At 47.4% G+C, this 5767-nt stretch overlaps 1 long non-coding RNA gene across 1 annotated transcript; it reads right to left on the bottom strand.

Annotated features, from left to right (window-relative positions):
- Positions 1-1112: 1112 nt before the first annotated feature.
- LOC309538515 lies at positions 1113-3474 on the bottom strand. Its single transcript, XR_014222260.1, has 3 exons — positions 3358-3474; positions 2132-2286; positions 1113-1249 (listed from the first exon to the last, which is right to left on the bottom strand). It is a non-coding gene; the product is annotated as an uncharacterized lncRNA (long non-coding RNA).
- Between the last annotated feature and the right edge of the window lie 2293 nt (positions 3475-5767).

Consider the following 5767-nt stretch of genomic DNA (forward strand, 5'->3'; position numbering starts at 1 on the left):
TCCAGTGAGAACCTCAAGTTTCCTCTGTTTTCTCTGCAGCTCTTTTTCTCTAAGAGTTAAATCTGCAGAAGGGAAAAGCAGGAGGGGGGGAAAGCAAGCTAGACTTTATGTCTGTACTTGGTGGGATCTATTAAATTACTGCGGGATGTTTTTAATTATGCCACACATAAATGGCTCCACACAACAGCATTTGGATCCAAATGTGAGCCTCATTGACGTGTGCTCTGCATTAGCTCTGCAATGCACTTGCCTGGCACTTGTCTGTGGTGGCCCCTTTGTGGCACCTTAGCAGCCTGGGATTTGTCCTTTTCCTTTTCAAGTTGGAGGATGGGAGCTCATGCTGGCAAAAGGGGAAAGGAAATGGGTAATAAAACAGAGAGCTAAGCGGCTCACTGGAGCCAGCAATACTGGGGATCTGGTTAATTGCTCAAAAATGAAAAAGATTCAGGATTTTTCATGAAATCCCATAGGTGCACTTGCCAAGCCTCAAATATTAGATTGAATTACAGTTTCTAATTCCTCCTCCTCCTCCCCCATTTTACCCACAGCCATGTGTCTTATTTCTTCCAAAGGCTCTTCCACATCACAGAACAGTAACTCGAAGGGGGCTAAGCTAAGCATTAGGCACTTTTTTTCTGCCTGCTACTTGCTTTACGCAAGTGGACGCGGGTGGCGCTGTGGGCTAAAGCCTCAACGCCTAGGGCTTGCCGATCGAAAGGTCGGCGGTTCGAATCCCCGTGGCGGGGTGCGCTCCCGCTGCTCGGTCCCAGCGCCTGCCCACCTAGCAGTTCGAAAGCACCCCTGGGGGCAAGTAGATAAATAGGTACCGCTTACCAGCGGGAAGGTAAACGGCGTTCCGTGTGCGGCTCTGGCTCGCCAGAGCAGCAATGTCACGCTGGCCACGTGACCCGGAAGTGTCCCCGGACAGCGCTGGCCCCCGGCCAATAGATGTGAGATGGGCGCACAAACCCCACAGTCTGTCAAGACTGGCCCGTTCGGGCAGGGGTACCTTTACCTTTACCTTACTTGCTTTACTCAGTCCGATTTCTTTATTCCTAACATTTTGCCTTGTGGTGTCCGGTAAGGGTGGGGGGCAGCTCCTTCTCCTCACCTCCTGATCCTCCTGGACATGGATGGTTATTCATTCTCTTTTCTTATGCAGGAACCTTGCCAGGGACCTTACACAGAGCTGATGCCTGACAGCTGATTGTAACATCCATGTTGAGGGTGAGCCCCTTTAGGCCATAGGCTGTAGGGTAAAGAATAGTGTATCTGAATGCATCACCATGAAAAAGAAAAATCCTGAATGTTACAACCCTCCCCAGAGTGGAACAGCTGTCGTATCTTCCTCAGCCAAGGAGCATGGTGGTCGGTGGGGAACAACACACAACCAGAAAACATTGTTGCACACCACCACAATCTGAGAAGTGAGGGATTTCAGGGGTTCCATGTGCTTACCCAGGGTTCAGTTTCCTCAGAATGAGGGACAGTGGAGACTGAGGTGTCTTTATGATATATGGTTTATCCATCAGAGCCTACAATGGAAGTTCTCACAGCATTAACACCCCAAGAAGGTCTTGCTTCTCTCACAGCCACAGCCTTGGATTCCAGCAGAAATCAAGCATAGCTCTGGCTCTCTGGATTCTGCCTGCTTCTAGACAAGCAGCCAAGAGGAGGTGCAACCACAGGCGCACACTAAGAGCAGCAGCCTTCCACCAGCTTTATCCTAGGAACACCTTATAAATAAATAAATGCCTGCCTGTACATGAAAGGGTACAGCAGATGGCCTGGACCAAGTAGATCAACAGCCAGTGTGGTGTTGGAGATAAAGTGTTGGAGCTGAGAGAACAGGGTTCGAGTCCCTACTCAGCTATGAAGCTCACTGGGTGACCTACCTAGGGGCACTCATAATCTCTCAGCCTAACCTATCTCACAGGATTGTGGTGAGGATAAAATGGGGAGGGGGAGAACTGTATATGCTGCCTTGAGCTGCTTGGAGGAATGGTGGAATATATTAAATATAATAAATTCATGAAGAAACTGCCAGGAACATCTTGGTCACTGCTGCTGGTCATAGCTTGGGCCACCTCCTCTAAGCTGCATGGAAAAGCATGTGGGATGCATCCTGTACCTGGGGAGAGTAGAACAATAGATAGCAGCTGGCACACAATAGGTGGCTGAACCTGGCTGCACAATAGATGTTTGTGGGGAAGAAGGCAGAGGGGTGCCACCAGGTTACAGAGCCACTGCTTTCACCTCAACCTCCCCCCAAAAGTGGCTGTGATTCTGCAAAGCAAAAATAAAATAAAATCAACTTTCACGAATGTTTGGTAAGCAAAGACTAGAACCAAGTGCCTGGCTTTTACCAACAGGAGGTTTACTTGCTTGTGGAGATAAATACCTCCACAATGATCCCCGCTGCTGGGGTGTGGGAAGGGAAAGAGCTTTAGAGCAGGCATAGGCAAACTCAGCCCTCCAGATGTTTTGAGAATACAATTCCCATCATCCCTGACCACTTGTCCTGTTAGCTAGTTATTATGGGAGTTGTAGTCCCAAAACATCTGGAGGGCCGAGTTTGCCTATGCCTGCTTTAGAGGCATAGTTGAGACATTATCTCAAGTTCAGATAAGATATACCACGTATAGTGAATGGGGTGACATGGAGGTATGGGAGATAGTTGCAGTAGTTGCTTAGCTGTATGGGATGCTTTGTTCTGTTGCCCCCAGTTGTTGGAGCCGAGTTTGCGTCTGGAGTCCTAAGCCAAGGGAAGATCTGAGGCAAAGAACTTGCATTGCTGATGACCACTGTTGTTTTAACACAGAGCACTGAACAGACTTAGTTTTTGTGAACCTAGGCCTGCTTTTCTGCGTCAGTTTTGCCATTCTGCCAGCTAGGATGTGGAGCCAACCCAACCATGAGACAGAGTGAGGCAGTGGCCTCAGGTAGCTTGCTGGGCATGAGGGGTAGCCATGAGGTGTTTTATTTTTTGGAAGGGGGGAAGAACTGTGTGGGCCACAATGCCTGCCCTGCCTAATGTTTCCCGCCCATGGCCTCAGCTGCCCTGGTGAATAATGTCCTGTTGTCTATGCTGAGGTAAAATCCAACTGCCAATCTGGCCACCTTCTGTATGTGAATGGGTGAGGGGTGGGGGTAAGGGTGGGGTGAGTGCCATCTTGTTTTTTGCCTCAAGCAGCAAGGATGAGGCAGACTGTGAATGGGCCGGTGTGACAAGGCTTTGCTGGCATTCTTGTACAAAGAAAGCTAAACAAACCTCCATACTATGCTGCACTAATAAGCCAACAGTATAACTCTGACACCAAACATAAAAATACATTCCATACATAACGTTGGCACAACCTTTTGGGAAAGTGCCTCAGAGCTGTGTTAGCCCTGCATCTATAAATCTCCATTAAATCAGTTTGACCGGGGTGAGTGTTAAGAGAGAGAGCTGCCAGAAATAGCTCTTTTCCTGCAAGATGTAGAAAAGATTACAGCCGCGACTGAAGGGAGGGTGGGGGTGGCAGTGGCGGCAGAGCGGGGGGTGGGGGGTGGAGTGGAATCAAACCAGAGGAGGCAGGAGAGCTGTGAAAGGCATCTCATAAAAGTCTCATTTGTTGGAAGGCTGGAGGAAGTGGAGGCAGCTCTGGCACACGTGTCCACGGTGCTAAATTAGCTGTTAACACAAATAATCAAAGTGCAAGGCCCATCAAGCCGCTGGCGCCAGCAGAACGAGGGAGTGGCCAGGTCAATGCTCCCTCCAGAGCCAGCCAGCTAGCAGGTGGAGACTGTGCGAGGGGACTTGACAGGATGGAAGTGCTTAGAGAACACATTGATCCACTGACAGAGGAAAACACCACTCCACTCCCACTTTCCAGCTATTGTGTGCGGCGAGTGTTTGGTGTGTGTTTTTATTCCTCCCCCCCTTCTCCTCCTTTGACTGACTTATTTAATTCCACCCCCACCCCCAACAAGTTGCTTAAGTCGAGAGCTGGAATGCTCAGTCCATATTTGGCATTGGCATCGGCCAAGCAGCTGAACAAAAAACAAAGCCAAGAGTTATCAAAGGTCGCAAAAGAGCTAATCAACCCAAAAGCTTCCCTTTGAAAAGAACAAATGCTTTACAGAAATAGGATTCAAAAAACAATATATGCCATAGCTGTAGGGTGTGTTCCTACATTTTTATTTAAAAAAAGCACTAACAACACTCAAGCACCACCCTGGATTTTTTCAGATGGCTCAGCCTTGGGAAACAGAAATTTTTGAGCACGGAAATGAGGAATCCCACCCTCAGCGCAATCGTATTCTCATATTAAACCATTTGGATGATGATAGGATTCCTAATTTGTTTGTTTATTTATATCCTGCTTTTCTCCCAGTACAGAACCCAAGGAAGCTCCCACCATGAATTAAAACTAATACAACTAAAACATGCACACCCACTATATATATGGAGAGAGAGAGAGAGAGAGAGAGAGAGAGAGAGAGAGAGAAGTAACCCTATTAAAAATAGCATGGAAAATAATTAAAACCACATAGAAAAGGAGAGAATGTACAGCACCCACCTTCAGAAGACCCTGCCACAATGGTCAATGCCAGTGATAAGAAAGTAGAAAGGAGGTCAGACTACACTCCCATGGTAAGGAGCTGCACAATCTCGAGAAGCCACCAAGAAGGCCCTGTCTTTTGTCCTCACCAAATGTGCTTGTCAAGGTGGCAGGACCGAGAGAAAGGCCTCTCCAGAAGATCTCAAGGTCTGGGCAGGCTCTTAAAGGGAGATACAGACCTTCAATTTGCCTGTATCCAAGTTGTATAGGGCACTTTTAATTGTGCCTGGCAATCAACCATTAGCCAGTGGAGCTGTTGTAACAAATCAGCAATCTGCCCGTAGCATCTTTGACTTGCTGAACTTACAAGCACTTCCCAAAGACAGCCCCACATAGAGCATGATGTTGCAGTAATCCAAACAGGACGTAACTAATGACCAGATCTCCTGCAATGGGCACAGCTGGCACACTATTGTTAAATGAACATGAAGATGCTCTCCCAGTCACTACCAACCCCAAGGCATCTAAGCTCAGGGTTGAATCTAGGAGTACACACAAGCTGTGAACCTGAGTTTTCATGGGGACTATAACTTGCCCAGCACAAGTTGAATCGCGGTTTGCTGATCTGCTTTTCAATTGACCAGGACAACCTTTGTCTTATCTGGATCATTTGTTCTCCCTCATTCAGTCCATAACTGACACCAGAGAACAAAAAAGTTCCCTCAGATTTAAATGATGAGAACCCCCAAATTCTGGGCAACCTCTCACAGCGGTTTAATGTAGATATTTAATAGCATGATGCACAGGATAGAATCCTGAGGGATGTCACAAGCCAATGGCCATGGAATCAAACAGGAGTCCCCTAGCACCACCTTCTGGGCTTGCCTGTCCAAGAAGAACAATGGTTTCAAATCCCATTCCAGGCAGGTGGCCCAGAAGGATACCAGAGTCAGTGCTATTGAAAGCTGCTGAGATGTCCAGCAAAACAAACAGGGATGTGCTTCATCTGTTAAGCTCTTGAAGTAAGTCATCTACCAAGGCGATCAAAGCAGTTTCCATGTCATAACCTGGGAAACTGGTGTTGTCATTTGTGCTGATGGTATGGTTTTCTTTGTCTATTGTTGGTGTTGGGCATCTTTTTTCTCCTTCCTTAGGAAATAGTTCCCTCAATTCTAATACATTTTCCATTGTCTACCACCTTCAATTATTTCTGAAAGATTACT

This window comes from Podarcis vaucheri (assembly GCF_965113315.1).
Source record: "Podarcis vaucheri genome assembly, chromosome: 8".
NCBI lineage: Eukaryota > Metazoa > Chordata > Lepidosauria > Squamata > Lacertidae > Podarcis > Podarcis vaucheri.